This window comes from Triticum aestivum, chromosome 4B (genome assembly GCF_018294505.1).
Source record: "Triticum aestivum cultivar Chinese Spring chromosome 4B, IWGSC CS RefSeq v2.1, whole genome shotgun sequence".
NCBI classification, from domain to species: Eukaryota; Viridiplantae; Streptophyta; class Magnoliopsida; order Poales; family Poaceae; genus Triticum; species Triticum aestivum.
Window position 1 is genome coordinate 427,921,290 of NC_057804.1, and position 19,757 is coordinate 427,941,046.

General features: G+C 49.3%; 1 long non-coding RNA gene and 1 pseudogene across 1 annotated transcript; both read left to right on the forward strand.

The window, feature by feature from the left end:
• Nucleotides 1-487: 487 nt before the first annotated feature.
• LOC123094936 (ABC transporter G family member 5-like) lies at nucleotides 488-2,593 on the forward strand (annotated as a pseudogene).
• Nucleotides 2,594-9,330: 6,737 nt separating this feature from the next.
• Nucleotides 9,331-12,063, forward strand: LOC123092529 (uncharacterized). The gene is made up of 3 exons (XR_006444714.1): nucleotides 9,331-9,931; nucleotides 10,234-11,772; nucleotides 11,948-12,063. It is a non-coding gene; the product is annotated as an uncharacterized lncRNA (long non-coding RNA).
• Nucleotides 12,064-19,757: the final 7,694 nt, after the last annotated feature.

The following is a 19,757-nucleotide window of genomic DNA, read 5'->3' on the forward strand; positions in this document are numbered from 1 at the left end:
ATTGCAGACTTGGAATGGCGTATCACGCGTACGTGACGGCGTTCATATATACACGCACCAACAAACAAGCACAGACACGATGGAAGCTCTTTGCATGGTGCACTTGAGAGTCTATCATGAGTCGTGACAGTATTCAGCGAACGATGGAGGTAGGCGCCGGGGCCGCGCCGCACCCCGATACCCTGCCGCGCTCCGGTGACAACTCCGGCGTGACCACCCTCGACCAGCTTCTCTCGCTCCGTTCAGGCGGATCAGTGTCTACGGCCACCAGCGAAGTCGACCCTCCGGGCACGTCGTCGTGGACGTGCAGCCAACGGCCGACGACAACGATGATGGCAGTACCACAGTTGATGACTTGATCTGCCGCCCGGCCGTCCACTTCCTGCTGGCCTTCGACGACCTTACGTACAGCGTCAAGCGGCCGACGCGATCATTCAACCGGAGCCGTGACGTCCAGGCGACCGACGCGACGACGAGAAGCACCCTGCTCGACGGCATCTCCGGGGAGGCGCGGGAGGAGGAGATCATGGCGGTGCTGGGCGCGAGCGGCGCCGGCAAGAGCACGCTCATCGACGCGCTGGCCAACCGGATCCAGCGCGAGAGCCTCCGTGGCGCCGTCACGCTCAACGGCGACGCTCTCGACAGCCGCCTGCTTAGGGTCATCTCGGCGTACGTCATGCAGGACGACCTGCTGTACCCGATGCTCACTGTTGCCGAGACCCTCATGTACTCGGCCGAGTTTCGGCTCCCGCGCTCGCTCTCCAGTTCCAAAAAGAGGAGCCGCGTCCAGGCGCTCATCGACCAGCTCGGCCTGCGCACCGCGGCCAACACCATCATCGGCGACGAGGGGCGGCGCGGCGTGTCCGGCGGGGAGCGCCGGCGCGTGTCCATCGGCATCGACATCATCCACGACCCCATCATTCTGTTCCTCGACGAGCCCACGTCCGGGCTCGACTCCACCAGTGCCTTCATGGTGGTGAAGGTGCTGCAGGGCATCGCGCAGAGCGGCAGCGTCGTGATCATGTCCATCCACCAGCCGAGCTACCGCATCCTCGGCCTCCTTGACCGTCTCCTGTTCCTCTCCTGCGGCAAGACGGTGTACTACGGCCCACCGGCTGCCCTACCTCCCTTCTTCTCGGAGTTTGGCCACCCGATCCCCGACGGCGAGAACCCGGCCGAATTCGCGCTGGATCACATACGCGAGCTCGAGGGCACCCAGGCCGGGACCAACGACCTCGTGCAGTTCAACAAGTCATGGCAAGTGAAGCCGCTGTCCCGTGCCGTCTCGGCGGCAAGCACGAGCCCTCTCGGCAAGCCGTCGCTGTCCCTTAAGGAGGCCATCAGTCTGAGCATCGCCCGCGGCAAGCTGGTGTCCGGTACCAGCGCCAGCAGCCCGGAGACGGCGGCGACAGCCGAGGTGGCGACGTACCTTGGTGGGTGGAAGTGTGGGTGCTGACGCGGCGGGCGTTCACCAACACATGGCGTACGCCAGAGCTGTTCGTGATCCGGTTCGGCGCGGTGGTGGTGACGGGCTTCATCCTGGCCACCATCTTCTGGCGGCTGGACAACACGCCCAAGGGCGTGAACGAGCGGTTCGGCTTCTTCGCCATCGCCATGTCCACCATGTTCTACACTAGCGCGGACGCGCTCCCGGTGTTCCTCATCGAGCGGTACATCTTCCTCCGGGAGACGGCGCACAACGCGTACCGGCGGTCCTCCTACACGTTGTCCAACGCCATCGTGGCCTTCCCGCCGCTGGTGGTCCTCTCGCTCGCCTTCACGGCCATCACCTTCTTCGCGGTGGGGCTCGCGGGGGGCGCCGAGGGGTTCGTCTTCTTCGCGCTCATCGTGCTGGCCTCCTTCTGGGCGGGGAGCGGCTTCGTGACGTTCCTCTCCGGCGTGGTGCCGCACGTGATCATCGGGTACACGGTGGTGGTGGCGGTGCTGGCCTACTTCCTGCTCTTCAGCGGCTTCTTCGTGACGCGCGACCGCATCCCGGGCTACTGGATATGGTTCCACTACCTGTCGCTGATCAAGTACCCGTACGAGGCGGTGATGCAGAACGAGTTCGGCGCCGACCCCGGCAAGTGCTTCATGCGAGGGGTGCAGATGTTCGACGGGACGCCCATGGGGAAGCTGCCGGTGGCGACCCAGGTGACGGTGCTCAACGCGATGAGCAAGTCCATGCGGATCGACTTCAACAGCAGCTCCTGCATCACCACGGGGACGGACATACTGGCGAAGCAGGCCGTGGACCAGCTGGGCAAGTGGGGCTGCCTCTGGGCCACCCTCGCCTGGGGGTTCCTCTTCCGCATCCTCTTCTACGTCACGCTTCTGCTGGGGAGCAGGAACAAGAGGAGGTGACATCCCCGATCAGACAGCGGGAAAACTTATTTCCGTCCATGCACACGATGATAGAAGGCCTAAAAGGGGCGAACTGAGCAATTTGGTACTGGTGCTTGTATTTTTTTTAAAAAAAATTAGACTTTTCGATGACGTTCGTTTAGTTAGAAGGTATATTTTCGCCAACTACGAGACAGCTATGATTTATTTTCACTTCTCTAAGCACCTCTCTAAGCACTTTTTTGTTGAAGATCGGCCTTTCTTTTTTGCGAGATCAATAGCACACCCTCGGTCGTGTCAAAAACACTCCTATAATATGGAACAGAGGAGAGTTGATTCCAATAGGATAGAGTTACAATCCTTCAGCAAGAAATTCTCAATACATGGGGTCCTCTACCGAGCCAACCAGCTGTAGCTCGCTCAGAGCGACTATACCTTATCAGGCAATCTGCAACATTATTCTGAGATCTATGTAACTTTTGGAAAAATAAACACTCTATCGATCATAAGGGACTTAATCACTGCTACTAAATGACCGTAAACCGAAGATCTAAGCTAGAACTGGATAGAGAAGATATGGCAATAGACGAAATCCTATTGGACCATGAGCGGTAGCTCTATATGTTGACGAGCAACTGCCATACGAATCATCAACTCAACGTATGAATCTTTGTCTTCAATGCGTTGCTGCAATTGAACAAATAGTGATACACTGAGAAGATAACTGAGCCATCATGTCTACGAAGAATCATTCCCACCGGCACCATTCCATCCTCCTCCAAAAACTCACCATCAACTGATATATTAAAAATAAGCGTTTTATTTACGTAAATAAGGAGGCAGCGGCGCGGGGGTTGGCGTTTTGCTGTCCCACGTCGATGCCTTGAGGCGTCATTGCTGGTTCTCTCTCTCCACTACGAGTTCGTGGCCGAGTTGGGTCGTCGTAGTACGATCAGTTTTCCTGCATGGCCGCCTTGAATAGATCAGTTTGTTCTGCATCAGAGTTTGCGGAGTTTTTGCTAGCCCTGCTCACATTGCCTCCATGGCGAAGGACCATCGGGCGTAATGAAATTAATGGCATGGAACTGCCGTGGGCTTGGGACACCGTGACAGTTCAAGCTTTGGTGGATGCTCAGCGAGCATGCAACCCAAAGGTGATGTTCTTGTTGAAGACACGCCCTCAAAGCTATCCGGCAGAGTGTTTGAGGAAAAGACTGGACATGGATCAAAAGTTAGTGTGACTAGGAGATGGAAGAAAAGGGGGTCTAATCTTGCTTTGGAAGGAGGTTAAAATTCAGTGTTTGGATTTAGATCTGATGTACATCAATGTGAGAGTGGAAGACACAAACAGCTTGGTATGGGAGACCTACGGGCATATTCGAAACTTACATTATAAGGGCAAACACCCCTGGGTAGTCTTGGGCGATTTTAATGAAATTTTACTTTCTTCTGAAAACGAGGGCGCTAACGCCAGACCTAAAGCTATGATGAGAGATTTTTCTAATTGTTTGCAAGAGTGCGATCTAGAGGATATGGGATGTATTGGTGATCTCTTCACTTGGAGGAGAGGCGAAATTAGGGAGAGACTTGACCATGCAGTTTGCAATGTGGACTGTGCGAATAAAATTTCCTCGGGCTGCGATCATAAATGAAGGACACGTACACTCTGATCATCGACCCATCATCCTAGATACAGATTACTTTAATGTGTATATGTTTAATCGCCCAAGGGGTCGAGCAAAACATTTTGAAGCTCAATGGCTCAAAGAAGAGACAGTTGTAGAAATTTTACGTACAGCATGGAATAAAGCAAAGATGATGGGTATTGGGCCGTCTCTCCCTGAGCGTACACGGGCGGTGATGGCGGGTCTGCATATTTGGGATCGTGATATTCTAAAGGGACCGAAAAAAGAATTAACAAACTAAAACAAGAACTAGAAAGGTTGCGGAGGGGACCTATGTGTGCGGAGTCTCAAGCGCGACAAAAGGAGATTCTTGTCCTCATTGAAAATCTGTTGGAACAATAGGAAATTTAGTGGCTACAACATGGTCGCGCTAACTGGCTATTGCATGGGGATCGTAACACCTCCTTCTTTTTCACAATGCGGCAACAGCCAGAAAGAAAAGAAATCAGATTAAAAAATTGCTTGATGATAATGGTGTTTGGGTGCATGGTACAAAGATCAAGAATCACACTATGGCGTATTTCTCAAACCTTTTTACATCAGAAGTTTCCCATCCTAACTAAGAGGTTCTATCTCTTGTCCAACGAAAAGTGACCGATGAAATGAATAATGCCCTTCTTGCCCCCTATACGGCCGAGGAGGTTCGAAAGACCCTATTTGATATTCGTGATTTAAAAGCGCCAGGTCCTGACGGCCTCCATGCTATTTTTTACAAAAGATTTTGGTCTATGTTGGGAGATGACCTGACCGAAGAGGTTCTTCAAGCGGTAAATACATGTTCTATACCAAGTGGGTGGAATGATATTGCAATTGTAATGATCCCAAAGATTAACTCTCCTGAAAATGTAACCCAATTTAGACCAATCAGCTTGTGAAATGTGGTGTATAAGGTTATTTCAAAAATGATTGTTGCTCATCTAAAGATAATCCTATCAGATATTATTAGCCCAACTCAGAGTGCCTTTGTGCCTGGAAGATTGATTACAGACAATATCTTGATGGCATATGAATGTTTCCATATAATAAAAAATAAAAGGGCAGGTAAAGAGGGTTTGTGTGCCATCAAATTAGATATGCACAAAGCATATGACCGAGTGAAGTGGTGTTTCCTAAATGAAATTATGCTGAAATTGGGTTTTAAAGAGATTTGGGTGAATTTAATTATGAAATGTGTTGGGAAACGTCACATGCATTTAAAAAAAATTCCTACGCTCACGCAAGATCTATCTAGGAGATGCATAGCAACGAGAGGGGGAGAGTGTGTCCACGTACCCTCGTAGACCGAAAGCGGAAGCGTTAACTTAACGCGGGTTATGTAGTCGAGCGTCTTCTCGAATCAACCGATCAAGTACCGAACGTACGGCACCTCCGAGTTCTACACACGTTCAGCTCGATGACGTCCCTCAAACTCTTAATCCAGTAGAGGCACGAAGGAGTCGATGAGTTCCGTCAGCACGACGGCGTGATGACGGTGTTGGCGACGTCATCCGCGCAGGGCTTCGCCTAAGCACCGTGACAATATGACCGGATGAGTAAACGGTGGATGGGGGCACCACACACGGCTAGAAATTGTTGTGTCTTGGGGTGCCCCCCTACCCCCGTATATAAAGGAGGAGGGGAAGGCTGGCCGGCCCTAGGGGCGCGTCAAGTGGGGGGGGGGGGGTCCCACTAGGACTCCTAGTCCTAGTCGGCTCCCCCTTCCTTCCAATGGAGAGGGGGAAAGGGGAAAGAGGGGAAGACGGAGAAGGAAAGGGGGCCGCGCGCCCTCCCCTAGTCCAATCCGGACTCCCTTGGGAGGGGGCGCCACCTCCCGTGGCCTGCCTCCTCCTCTCCCCTATGGCCCATGAGGCCCATTAACTTTCCCGGGGTGTTCCGGTAACCTCCCGGTACTCCGAAAAATCCCTGAACCTCTTCGGAACCATTCCGGTGTCTGTACATAACCTTCCAGTATATCAATCTTTACCTCTCGACCATTTAGAGACTCCTCGTCATGTCTGTGATCTCATCCGAGACTCCGAACTACCTTCGGTCACCAAAACACATTACTCATATAATACATATCATCATCGAACATTAAGCGTGCGGACCCTATAGGTTCAAGAATTATGTAGACATGATCGAGACACCTCTACGGTCAATAACCAATAGCGGAACATGGATGCTCATATTGGTTCCCACATATTCTACGAACATCTTTATCGGTCGAACCGCAATGTCAACAAACGTTATTCCCTTTGTCATCGGTATGTTACTTGCCCAAGATTCGATCATCGGTATCCTCATACCTAGTTCAATCTCGTTACCGGCAAGTCTCTTTACTCGTTTCGTAGTGCATCATCCCGTAACTAACTCATTAGTCACATTGCTTGCAAGGCTTCATATGATGTGTATTACCGAGAGGTCCCAGAGATACCTCTCCGATACTCGGAGTGACAAATCCTAATCTCGATCTATGCCAACCCAACAAACACCTTTAGAGATACCTGTAGAGAATCTTTATAATCACCCAGTTATGTTGTGATGTTTAATAGCACATAAGGCATTCCTCCGGTGTCCACAGTTGCATAATCTCATAGTCAGAGGAATATATATTTGACACGAAGAAAGCAGTAGCAATAAAACTGAACGATCATTATGTTAAGCTAACGGATGGGTCTTGTCCATCACATCATTCCACTAATGATGTGATACCGTTTATCAAATGACAACTCATGTCCATGGCTAGGAAACTTAACCATCTTTGATCAACGAGCTAGTCTAGTAGAGGCATACTAGGGACACGTAGTTTTGTCTATGTATTCACACATGTATCAAGTTTCCGGTTAATATAATTCTAGAATAAACATTTATCATGAATAAGGAAATATAAAATAACAACTTTATTATTGCCTCTAGAGCATATTTCCTTTAGTCTCCCACTTGCACTAGAGTCAACAATCTAGATTACATTGTAATGAATCTAACACCCATGGAGTCTTGGTGTTGATCATGTTTTGCTCATGGAAGAGGCTTAGTCAATGGGTCTGCAACATTCAGATATGTATGTATTTTGCAAATCTCTATGTCTCCCTCCTTGACCAAATCTTGGATGGAGTTGAAGCGTCTCTTGATGTGTTTGGTATTTTTTGTGAAATCTGGATTCCTTCGCCAAGGCAATTGCTCTAATATTGTCACAAAAGATTTTCATTGGACCCGATGCACTAGGTATTACACCTAGATCAGTTATGAACTCTTTCATCCAGACTCCTTCATTTGCTGCTTCTGAAGCAGCTATGTACTCCGCTTCACACGTAGATCCCGCCACGACGCTCTGCTTGGAACTGCACCAACTGACAGCTCCACCATTCAATAAAAATACATATCCAGGTTGTGACTTAGAGTCATGCGCATCAGTGTCAAAGCTAGCATCGACGTAACCACTTACGACAAGCTCTTTGTCACCTCCATAAACGAGAAACATATCCCTAGTCCTTTTCAGGTACTTTAGGATGTTCTTGACTGTTGTCCAGTGATCCACTCCTGGATTACTTTGATACCTCTATGCTAAACTTATAGCAAGGCACACATCAGGTCTGGTACACAGCATAGCATACATGATAGAACCTGTGGCTGAAGCATAGGAAATGACTTTTGTTTTCTCTCTATCTTCTACAGTGGTCGGGCATTGAGTCTGACTCAACTTCACACCTTGTAACACAGGCAAGAACCCTTCCTTTGACTAATCCATTTTGAACTTCTTCAAAACTTTATCAAGGTATGTGCTTTGTGAAAGTCCTATCAAGCGTCTTGATCTATCTCTATAGATCTTGATGCCCAATATATAAGCAGCTTCACCGAGGTATTTCATTGAAAAACTCTTATTCAAGTATCCTTTTATGCTATTCAGAAATTCTACATCATTTCTAATCAACAATATGTCATCCACATATAATATTAGATATGCTATAGAGCTGCTACCTCTTGAGCACTGCGTTGGTTTTACCTTGAAGAGGAAAGGGTGATGCAGCAAAGTAGCGTAATTATTTCCGTCAGTTTTTGAGAACCAAGTTATCAATCCAGAAGGAGGCTCCTCAAAAGTCCCACGCACCTACACAAACAAACAAGAACCTTGCAACCAACGCGATAAAGGGGTTGTCAATCCCTTCACGGTAACTTGCGAAAGTGAGATCTGATAGAGATAATAAGATAAGATAAATATTTTTGGTATTTTTATGATATAGATTGGAAAGTAAAAGATGCAAATAAAAGTAGATGGGAAACTTATATGATAAAAGATAGACCCGGGGGGCATAGGTTTCACTAGTGGCTTCTCTCAAGATAGCATAAGTATTACGGTGGGTGAACAAATTACTGTCGAGCAATTGATAGAAAAGTGCATAGTTATGAGAATATCTAGGCATGATATGTATATAGGCATCAGGTCCGTGACAAGTAGATCAAAACGATTCTGCATCTACTACTATTACTCCACACATCGACCAACTCCTGCCTGCATCTAGAGTATTAAGTTCATGAAGAATAGAGTAACGCATTAAGAAAGATGACATGATGTAGAGGGATAAACTCATGCAATATGACATAAACCCCATCTTTTTATCCTCGATGGCAACAATACAATACGTGCCTTGCTGCCCCTGCTGTCACTGGGAAAGGACACCGCAAGATTGAACCCAAATCTAAGCCCTTCTCCCATTGCAAGAAAGATCAATCTAGTAGGCCAAACCAAACTGATAATTCGAAGAGACTTGCAAAGATAAACAATCATACATAAAAGAATTCAGAGGATATTCAAATATTTCTCATAGATAAACTTGATCATAAACCCACAAATCATCGGATCTCGACAAACACACCACAAAAAGAGTTACATCGAATAGATCTCCAAGAAGATCGAGGGGAACTTTGTATTGAGATTCAAAGAGAGAGAAGAAGCCATCTAGCTACACTACTGGAATTGGCTTATTTGTCGTCTGCCAATTCTTTGCCGTCCGCTGGCTGACGGCAAAGAAGGGCTTTGCCGTCTGCTTACAGAAAATGGACGGCAAAGAACTGGCTGATGGCAAAGAAGGTCTTTGCCATCAGCCATTTCTTTGCCGTCTGCTAGCGGACGGCAAAGATTCTTTGCCGTCAGCTGGTGGACGGCAAAGAGAGAGGTGGGCCCCACTAACGAGCTGCTTAGGAAAACCTAACGGCCCCCTCTTTGTCGTCTGCTAGCAGACGGCAAAGAGCAACAAAGCAGACGGCAAAGGAGGGAAGACGGCAAAGAATTTTGTTATCTAACGGCCCTCACCTCTCCATCCCACACCCATACATCTAAAGAAAATGAGGAAAAAAAGAAAATGAAGAACAAGACAGAAACCACCGCATGCCTCTCCCACTCTCTCTCTCTTGCTCGTCTCTCCCTCCCCCCGAAACCGTCGCCGCCGCCACCTATGCCGCTCGATTCCGGCGTGTTCCGGCGGGCCTCGCCGGCGCGCAGCACAGATCTGAGCTCCCCTGCCTCCGCTCTTCCCTTCCTTCCGGCCAGATCCACCTCTCGCGGCCCTGGGAGCTCACCCCCGACCCCTTCCCATGGCTAGGGTTTCGAGGGTGGCGTCCCCACCAACTCCAGCGCGGCAGCGGCGACTGTGCTCTGCCCTCTTCGACGCCCACCGCAAGTCCCACGGGTGGTTCCGCCTCGTGGATGGTGCTCCTGCACCCGATGGCTGCAGGGCAGACGCGCGCGGTGGGTAAACTCCAGCGACGCGGAACACACTTCCTCTGCTCTTCCTTGCGGGGGTGGGGGGTGGTGGGGGATGAAGATCAAGGAGGATGACAAGCAGAAGAAGAAGCCGGCCAGGACGTGCGTCCAGATCGAGGAGATCCCCGAGGACAACACCGCCGGCTGCGACGCCATCCGCAAGGTACTGGCCACGATTGGTTACGATGGAGAAAACAAAATATGAGATTTTTGTGGCCCGATCTGAACGAAATGTGGGATTTCCAGTAGATTTAAGATAGATCCATGGGTACCTCTCGCTAGATTTAAGAAAAAGGTTGGAATTTTAGAGGATGCTAGTGTCCACACTCTAGATCTGTGCTAGTACTGGCTATAGATAGACTGCTCTGCTCTGAATTCTAAATGATAGTATCAGCTTGAGAATCCTGCCTCCTAGCAATGTACTGACCGCCTGACATTTGTTTCCCTTCTGTTCTGATGATGCAGGCCTTTGCTATGGGGAACGGCAAGGGGAAGGCCAAGGAGCTATCGCCATAGGATGCTGCGCTGGTCATCCAGATGAACTACAAGGCGCACCTCGCCCACCGCTCCCAGGTGCTCCGCTGCCTGCGTGATCTCGCCGTCGCCAAGGCCAAGCTCAAGGAGCTCAGGTCCCTCTTCTACAACCTCTCCTACAGGCGCCGCCTCTCGCATGACCACGAGGAGTGCCAGAGGTTCTCCGAGAAGATCATTGTCCTGCTGCTCACTGTCGATGCGCTCGAGGTGAGCTCTGTCATGACCTGTTTACGATTGCTGATTGCCATTGCCGTGTTTTGGATTTGAAATTCAGTTACTACATATAGTGGCTACCACTATATTATTAGACAAAAAAAATAAAAGCAAAGCACACCAGGATGATTACCATGCTATTTAGCTGAGCATCCGTCCAACATATGTATGCACTTGAGATGATCTCCATCATCACCTGTACCCCATTGCCATGGTTGTGTTGTGAATTTGAAATTTACTTGGTAGTTAGTAAAGTACATTGTTGGTTTGAGGATGGTCTATCAGGGTTCTATACATAAGTATGATTTTCTAGCTAGTGTCTGAAGGTATTGGTTAGCGATGCGTCATTATTGAGAAAATAAATAAAAGCACACTACAAAGATTAACATGCATGCCAGATATGTAGCTCAAGTAAGTTGTAACTATTAAACATGTGATATACCGAGCTAGTTACTATTAGTATGTCTATTGTACTAGCCAATAGATGATACGTTGGTTGTTGACATCATTAACATGCATCCAAACCAATATTATTCACCTGCTGTTTTTAATCTATATGCAAACTTGGACATATACATCTGGTATGTAGCACCTAGGGTATAGTACTGTAATCATGTAAAACTGAAACTGAATCTGATGATCTTGTGTGCATGTGTATACTAACAATGTAGCCTCACACCATTAATAGTTATCTGCAGCAATTTAGAAGAATCCATCAAGTCATTGAGATGTAGAAAAAGGGCCCCTTGTGTGTTTTAAAATGAAACTTCTGGCTGCACTTCTCTCGCTCTTGTTGAGACTCAGTGCTGCACTTGATATTAACTGAACATTTTCTCTAATTTTGTGCTGAATATGAAACTGCATTGCTGACTGTGTAGTTGATTCTGTTTTGGAGAGATAAAAGAAATTACTTCTAGTTAGCATCTCACATGAGATGTGTTTGTGTAGTTACTCATTAATTCCTGCAAAAACCTGTAGTATATGCTCGGAAGAACAAGGTTTCGGAACCAGATTCATATTTGCAGGATAATAAGGTGTTGTTGCATAAGTCGAATGGACTAACTAGCAGGCGTCGTGTTTCCTGAAGTGTTGTGACCATGGAGGACTTAGTGCATCGAGCACCTTGAGTCCTTACTGCGTGCATGCCTATCTTGAATGCTAGTGCAGACTTCACGCCAGCGCCTTCACCTTCTCCACAAACGACCAGAGTTCCCAAGTCTGAGGATGCGCGCACGACAGCGACACCTTTAGTTGCTGGTACATTCTCTTTTCCATCCATTCTTCTGGGAGCATTATTCTTTTTTAGCACAAGGATGATGACCTATTTTACAGATATAAGTTGCATCATAATAATCTTCACATTTTAGTTGCATCATAATAGTCTTTTTCTTATAGTCTTCTTCTTCTAACTTAATTCTTTCCCATTTTGCAGATTTGCTTCAGATCACGGAAGCTTGGTTTGATGGAGTGCTTGTCTTTAGTTTTTGTTTTGACTTTGTAAAACTTGCTACCTATGGATGAAACTGTGTAATATTGATGAAACTATGTATATGTATGGATGAAACTTGCTACTATTGATAACATGTGTTGGATATGTGTTGGATATATATGTGTTCATGACTATTGGTAATATATGTTGGATATGCTATATTGGTCATATACATACATACATATGTGTGTGTGTGTGTGTGTGTGTGTGTTTGAATTTCTATGAAAATGAATTGATATAACAAAAAACAGAAGAACCAGGGGCTGTATAGCCACTTTGCCGTCTGCTGATGGCAAAGAGTAAACAACTTTGCCTACAGCTGCGAATGGCAAAGGCCTGCTGTGTATTGATGTCCAGCTGACGTCATTTAGCGGACGGCAAAGGCCGGACAAATTTTGCCGTCAGCGGCGGACGGCAAAGGCTGCCGTTAGCCACCTAATGGACTAACAGCGTAATTATTGCCGTCTGCTTTCTTTGCCGTCAGCTGCTAATGGCAAAGGCCCCTTTGCCATCAGCCACAGAAAGCAGACAACAAAGTATCTCTTTGTCGATCCTTACTTTGCCGGAGCCTTTTGCCGTCCGCGGCAGACGGCAAAGATCTTTGTTGTCCACCGTTCCTGCCTTTGCCGTCTGCCGTGATAGATGGCAAAGTAGCTGATTCCTGTAGTGCTAATATCTATGGACCCGAAGGTATGTGGTAAACTACTCACAACTCATTGGAGAGGCCTTGGAGATGATGTAGAGGCCCTCCGTGGTCGATTCCCCCGTCGGTGGAGCGACGACGAAGGCTCCAAGATGGGATCTCGCGAATACAGAAGGTTGCGGCGGTGGAATTAGGTTTTCGTGGTGCTCCTGGATGTTTTTAGGGTACGTGGATATATATAGGAGCAAGAAGTATGTCGGTTGAGCCACGAGGGGCCCACGAGGGTGGGGGCGCACCCACCCCCTTAGGGCACGCCGAGCACCCTCGTGGCCGCCTCGTTTGCTGCTTGATGTCCACTCCAAGTCTCCTGGATTGCATTTGTTCCAAAAAGATCGCTCCCGAAGGCTTCATTCCGTTTGGACTCCGTTTGATATTCCTTTTCTTCGAAACACTAAAAAAGGCAAAAAAATAGCAATTCGGGCTGGGCCTCCGGTTAGTAGGTTAGTCCCAAAAATGATATAAAAGTGTAGAGTAAAGCCCATAAACATCCAAAACGGGTAATATAATAGCATGGAACAATCAGAAATTATAGATACATTGGAGACGTATCAAGAGCTCCCACTCACTTTCTTGTAAATACAGGCTTCTCCAAAAGTCTGTATAAAACCATATGCTTTGATCACCTCATCAAAGCGTATGTTCCAACTCCGAGATGCTTGCACCAGTCCATAAATGGATCGCTGGAGCTTGCACACTTTGTTAGCACCTTTAGGATCGACAAAACCTTCTGGTTGCATCATATACAACTCTTCTTTAAGAAATCCATTAAGGAATGCAGTTTTGACATCCATTTGCCAGATTTCATAATCATAAAATGCGGCAATTGCTAACATGATTCGGACAGACTTAAGCATCACTATGGGTTAGAATGTCTCATCGTAGTCAACTCCTCGAACTTGTCGAAAACCCTTTGTCGTGGTTCTAAGTATGACAGTAGAATGGGGGGTAGGTATGGAGAGGCAAGATCCTAGCTATGGAGTAGTTGTACACACGAGTGTTTTACGAGTTCAGGCCCTTCTCGGAGGAAGTAACAGCCCTACGTCTCGGAGCCCGGAGGCGGTCGACTGGTTTATGTGTATATGAGTTACAGGGGTGCGAACCCTTTACACTGAGGAGGGGGGTGGCTTATATAGAGTTCGCCAGACCCCTCCGGCCCTCAGTTATGCAGGGTTTAAAGTACATTAAGACAGGGGGTTACCGGTAACGCCCTTATAAAGTGCCATGAAGACTATTAAAGTTACTTAATGACAGACCGTTGTGTGCTGAGTGACTTTAGGTCTCCTGGCCGTCGAGTGGTTAACTTCATGGTCGAGTGGCTATCTTCATCGGCGAGTGTCCTTGAGTTCGTCGAGTGAAGTCCCTCTTGGTCGACTGGAAGGTAGCTTCTTCTAAGGATGTCCTTGGGTAGGGTATCCTAGATAGGTCCATGACCCTACCCTAGGTACATGACTTCATCATTAGCCCCCGAATGGATCGAGGTTCGAGTGAGGAAGGAGTTGATAATTTTCTCCGACCTATTTCCCGTGCTCTGATTATGTCGTATCCTGGATCAGCGATTTTTCTTTTTTGGCGTTGGCATTAACCTTTCTTTCAGTCGCCTTGATCCATTCCTTTCTTCTGTCGAGTGAACTTTTGAACTTAGTGAACTTCCGAGCGACGGATCACAGGAAATCTATCATCTGACAGATTGATCTGCCATTAGCGGATTTTGTGGGATCCGAATTTTGGGAAGCGCGCGAAGCGGGGCGGACCGCGGTACTCGGATGGGATAAGGCGTGGGCGCCTCGATTTCCGCGCTGCCTTTTTCGCCATGTATCATGCGTGCGCGACTGTTTCGGGATGTGACAGGACCGCCCGGGCCTACTTGTCAGCCACTCGGAAGCGTCCTTATATAAAGCACCGGGCGAGGGTTTTTGAACAGTGCCTTCTCATTCTCCTCTCTGCCCTCTTTGCCTGCTCTTGCCTCCGCCTATCCACTCCTCGCGTGCTTCGCCGGCGACAATGGTAAAGGAGAAGACGGCGACCTTGGAGCGCGCGAAGAAGGCGACGGGGGCGGGGAAAGCGAAGGGGAGAGCATCTAGTCAGGGCGGATCTTCGCCAAGGTCCCGCCTGCCAAAAGGTTGGGTCCAAGGGGATTGGATCTGCTCGACCATCACCGAGACGGATCTCAATGACCTGTCCAACGAGGGTCTGATCCCCCACGGGTCAGCAAGGCTTCTGGGGACCGAGTGTCAACCGCAGCCGCAGGAGGGTGAGTGCGTTCTCCTAGCCACTCATGTAGACCGTGGATTCTCTCTGCCGCCGAGTGTTTTCTTCCGAGGGTTTCTGAACTTCTTTGGGGTGCAACTCCACCATTTCACTCCCAATTCCATTGCCTATCTTGCTGCTTTCGTGTCCATGTGCGAGAACTTCCTGGGTTGTCGACCACACTGGGGTCTCTTCAAGCACATATTCACCTGTCGCTCACAGACGGTGAAAAAGGCGAGTCCGGATGATGAGAGAACTAAGGTTATCCAGATGTGCGGAGGTCTTGGGATTCAGATGAGGAATAAGAGTACTTTCCCGGCCATGACCCTTCCTGAGTCGGTCAGAGGGTGGCAGTCGACTTGGTTCTACTGCCAAGACGAGTCGACGCCGGGGCAGTCGACTGGTCTCCCTCCGTTCTCCATGGACCGAGTGGACAAACCCTCTTCTCTGAAGGTGCTTCCTGAGGAGAAAGCTCAGGTAAAAATGTTGATGGAGCGCGTAGTCCAACTCGTTAGGGACGGAGTGACGGGTATGGATCTTCTGGAGGTCTTCCTTAGACGGCGCATCCAACCGCTTCAGTACCGAGGCCACCCGATGTGGCTGTACTGTGGTACCGAAGACACCACTCGGGTCCATCCAGAAGCGGTCGACGACGCCACACTGGAGAGGTGGGTGACCGCAATCACAGGGAATAAGGACAACCCTCGAGGGGCTAGGAGGATCCCACCACTCGACTGTACCTACACACCGGACACGGTATGACCACTTATCTCCAATTGTAATCTTGCTTTATTCATTCTGCTTCGCTGCGAATTGGTCGATTGACCTTTGTTTTGTTTTGTTGTCTGACAGGCCACCACTGAGTTATACTCGATGCCCAATGGAGCGCAAACGCCGACTGAGGAGGAGGAAGGAAGTGGGGGCGAAAGCCCGGAGGAGTGGGATTCGGATGCTGACGACGATGATGAGGGTGATGACTCTGGTGAGGAGGAAGAGGAGGAGGAGGAGGAGGAAGTTGTACCTCCTCGCTCGGAAAGACGCTCGAAGCTTGTCCATGATCCCGCGGCCGAGCGTGGTAAGGGGGTCGCAACCGTCACGCAGTCGTCCAAGCGCCCTCGGACTACTTCTCCGGTGCCGACTGAGAAAGCTCCGAAGCAATCTCGAGTGGCGCCGTCGAAGTCGGCGAAGGTCTTGCCGAAGATGAAGATGGTGATCCCCACTATCTCAGGGTAATGGTGTAGCTTGAGTTTGTCTGTTCCACATGAACTTATTCTTGGTCGACTCATGAGCTAATCGACTGACTTCTGGAACTGCAGTGCTGCTACTTCTGATACCTCGGTCAGAGCTGAAGATCAGGAGATGGAGGATGCTGTTACTTCGAAACCTGGTATGACTCTTGTAGTTCCGTCTTCAGTCGATTGGCTTCTTGTCTCTAATTTTGATTCTTTTTCTGCAGCTTCATCTAACGTCGTTATCGACCTTCCCGACGACGACGACGAGGAACCACTGAGGCAGAGAAGGAACAAGAAAGCGTCTGCTGGCAAGGCGACTCAGGACGTGCCAGCACCCGAGACATTGGTCGTGGAGGGAGACAATGTCACTCGGCCTACCGTAACCTTTGCGGTGCCGTTGACGAGTGCTCGTCCTTCATCGTCGAGTGCTGCTCAACCCTCGCTTTTCTCAACCTACCACGTCCCAGAAGACCAAGCTAGTGCTGCTAAAGAAGCAATACGCCAAGCGGGGGTCATGATGGAGCAAGTGAAGGCAATCCGAGAAGCCAGCCAGGCAGCCTATGACGCCAGTTCAGCTCTTCAGAGTAATGTTCAGGTCAGTCGGTCACTGCCTGTTCTGTTAGGATATGATATCTGAAAACTCTTCTTTCTGAAATTCCTAGAGTTTGTCCTACACCCACTGGGTGTGTCGATTGAAATTCCGGGTTAGTGGGGGCACGCTGAGTGCACCCACTGGGTGTAGTCCCCAAGGCTATGGTGGACTGCTGGCAGTCGACCATAGTCTTTATGTCTTAAGTTTTTTCCTTACTCGACTAGGTCGAATAGATTCATAGACCGGTGGGGGCACGCTGAGTGCACCCACTGGGTGTAGTCCCCGAGACTGTGGTCGACTGCTGGCAGTCGACTATAGTCTGAAGAACACCTCCCGTTTTTTTTTGTTGGTCGACTGGTCGACTCTAACTGATGAAACTAGTGGGGGCACGCTGAGTGCACCCACTGGGTGTAGTCCCCGAGACTATGGTCGAATGTTTGTATTCGGCCGTAGTCTTAGAAACGCTATGATTTTTCCTTAGTCACTCGGAAGTGAATTGTCTTTGACATCTGTCGATTGGTTCTTCGTAGAAATCCTGCGACCTTGCGGCTCGTTATACTGAGTTGGAGAACAAACACATCCAGCTCGAGCTTGATCTGAAACTGACCCAAGAGAACCTAACGAAGGCGAAGGAGGAAGCTAAAGGTATGTTTGGTGAGGCCTTCGACGACTGCCTTTGCCTCTCGTTTGTTTCAGAGTCTGATCTCACTGTAACTTTGCAGACAAAGTGAGGGATGCCCTGAAGAAGAAAGACCTTGACTTGGCTGAGATGCAGAAAGCGGCTTTAGAGAAGACCAAGCTCGCAGATGAGAAGCTGGCTTCAGTCACCAAGCTTGAAGAAGAAAACACCAATCTGAAAGCTGCTCTTGATGCTGCCAACAAGGAGGTCAGTCGACTGAAAAGTGACAAGATTGCCCTGAATGACAAGGCCAGTGAGTTGGTGGGAAAGAAGAACGATCTGGAGGCTTATCTGGGTGGACTCGCCAAGAAGCTATTCCTCATGCTTGAAGGTAATCTTTTGTATCAAACAGACATTTTAACTGTGATCTCCGACTGTTGTCTTGACTCGGTGGTTGTGCTTGCAGAATTTTGCCAGAACTTTGAAGAGGAGACTGGTCGACTGGAAATAAACCTGGATCCCATCAACTCTCCCGTGAAAGATGAAGTCGCCATGAATGTGCTCCGGCTTGAATCTCGCGTTGCTGCTGTCGTCGACTATCTCGCAAGGCTGAAGGTCGCAACTTCTCGCATCGACACAACACTCTGGCCAAGAGAGACGCTCCAGAACGACCTCGAGTCTCTGATGACTCGACTGAACGAGGTCCCAAGTCGAGTGCAGGAGTGGAAGAAGTCTTCTGCCAGGTGTGGCGCGGATGTTGCTCTGTCTCTGGTCCGCGTTCACTGCAAGGATGCACGAGAGGACAAGCTGGCGGCCCTTAGGGTGGCTAACACCAAGAAGCATGATTTCCGATCTTTCATGGAGACCTTCATCGCCGCTGCCACTCGGATTGCAGATGGAATCGACCTGGATGAGTTTGTTGCACCTTCTAGCCCTCCATAGGAGGGGTAAAAAACTTCTGAGCTTGATACTTTAAATTTGCCTCGGTATGCCGAGTGAGTTTTGTAACCGACAAACCTTAACAGGCTTAGCGCCTGAGCACTTTCGGTTCCGTTAGGTGTTACCCGAACTTGGATTCAACGTTGAATATGTTTGCATTTGGTTTGAGGTGTCTTTTGCAGGCTAAAGCGAGGCGCTCATTGCAATCGACTTGTTCCCCGATACACTTAGGCGAGCACTGGGCTGCAGCTAAGCCCCCGAGTGGGAGGTCTGCTCTCCACTCGGTAGGATTTTCAAAAACTTAGGCGAGCACTGGGCTGCAGCTAAGCCTCCGAGTGAGAGATCTGCTCTCCACTCGGTAGGATTTTTCAAAAACTTAGGCGAGCGCCGGCTGCAGCTAAGCCCCCGAGTGGGAGGTTTGTTCTCCACTCGGTAGGATTTTCAAAAACTTAGGCGAGCACTAGGCTGCAGCTAAGCCTCCGAGTGGGAGGTTTGCTCTCCACTCGGTAGGATTTTCAAAAACTTAGGCGAGCACTGGGCTGCAGCTAAGCCCCGAGTGGGAGGTTTGCTCTCCACTCGGTAGGATTTTCAAAAACTTAGGCGAGCACTGGGCTGCAGCTAAGCCCCCGAGTGGGAGGTTTGCTCTCCACTCGGTAGGATTTTCAAAAACTTAGGCGAGCACTGGGCTGCAGCTAAGCCCCCGAGTGGGAGGTTTGCTCTCCACTCGGTAGGATTTTCAAAAACTTAGGCGAGCGCTGGGCTGCAGCTAAGCCCCCGAGTGGGAGGTTTGCTCTCCACTCGGTAGGATTTTCAAAAACTTAGGCGAGCACTGGGCTGCAGCTAAGCCCCCGAGTGGGAGGTTTGCTCTTCACTCGGTAGGATTTTCAAGGCGTACCTCTGGAGAAGGAGGTAGCAGTCGACCTACACCTCGTCCTCCTTGCAGAGCGCACATTGTATTTGTGGCGTAGCTCGGAAGGAGAGGTTAGCAGTCGACCTGCACCTCGTCCTCCTTGCAGAGCGCATGTTGTGTTTGTGGCGTAGCTCGGAAGGAGAGGGTAGCAGTTGACCTGCACCTCGTCTTCCTTGCAGAGCGCATGTTGTATTTGTGGCGTAGCTCGGAAGGAGAGGGTAGCAGTCGACCTGCACCTCGTCCTCCTTGCAGAGTGCACGTTGTATTTGAACTTAGGCGAGCGTGATGCTGTAGCTAAGCCTCCGAATGGAAGGCTGGCTTACCACTCGGTAGGATTTTGTTTAACTTAGGCGAGTACTTGGACTGCAGCTAAGCCTTCGAGTGGAAGGCTGGCTTACCACTCGGTAGGATTTTGTTTAACTTAGACGAGTACTTGAACTGCAGTTAAGCCTCCGAGTGGAAGGCTGGCTTACCACTCGGTAGGATTTTGTTTAACTTAGGTGAGTACTTG